Source organism: Bison bison, unplaced genomic scaffold, assembly GCF_000754665.1.
Source record: "Bison bison bison isolate TAMUID 2011002044 unplaced genomic scaffold, Bison_UMD1.0 scf7180017864167, whole genome shotgun sequence".
Taxonomy (NCBI): Eukaryota; Metazoa; Chordata; class Mammalia; order Artiodactyla; family Bovidae; genus Bison; species Bison bison.
In genome coordinates, this window is record NW_011494739.1 from 2683580 (window position 1) to 2684109 (window position 530).

The 530-nt window shown below is 46.8% G+C and overlaps 1 protein-coding gene across 2 annotated transcripts in view; it reads left to right on the forward strand.

Annotated features, from left to right (window-relative positions):
* SNPH (syntaphilin) overlaps window positions 1–530 on the forward strand; it is a 39648-nt gene that overhangs the window by 35439 nt on the left and 3679 nt on the right. The window lies entirely within an intron of this gene.

Consider the following 530-nt stretch of genomic DNA (forward strand, 5'->3'; position numbering starts at 1 on the left):
TCTTCCTCATTCATTGCGAGGAACCTTTCTCTGAACGCCCACCCAGCCCAGGGGTCTTCCAGGAGACTCCGTGAGCCTGTCTGAGCTCATTCTCCAGACCTGAGGGCCAGTCCTGACCCTCCCAGCCTTCACCTTTCCAGGCTGGTGGCTTCATCTTTATGATGGAAGCTTCAGGGCTGCCCTCTGACCTTTGCATCATCTACCCATCTTCTCCAAACTGTATGGATTCAGATACACAGCTAACTGTGAGCTGGACAAGGTGCCGTGCAGGGCACTGGGGGTCAGGGCACCATGACTACGGCTTCCTTCATCTTTTCTTTTTTTAATAGGACAATTTTATTGAGATATAATTCACGTACTATACAATTCACTTATCTAAAGTAAACAATTAGGTGGTTTTTTAGTATATTTACAGAATGGTGCAACCATCAAGAGTATCTAATTCTAGAATGTTTCCATCACTCCAGAAAGAAACCCTGTTCCCAGTAGCAATCATGCTCCCATTTCTCCCCAAGAACCCCATCCTTGGC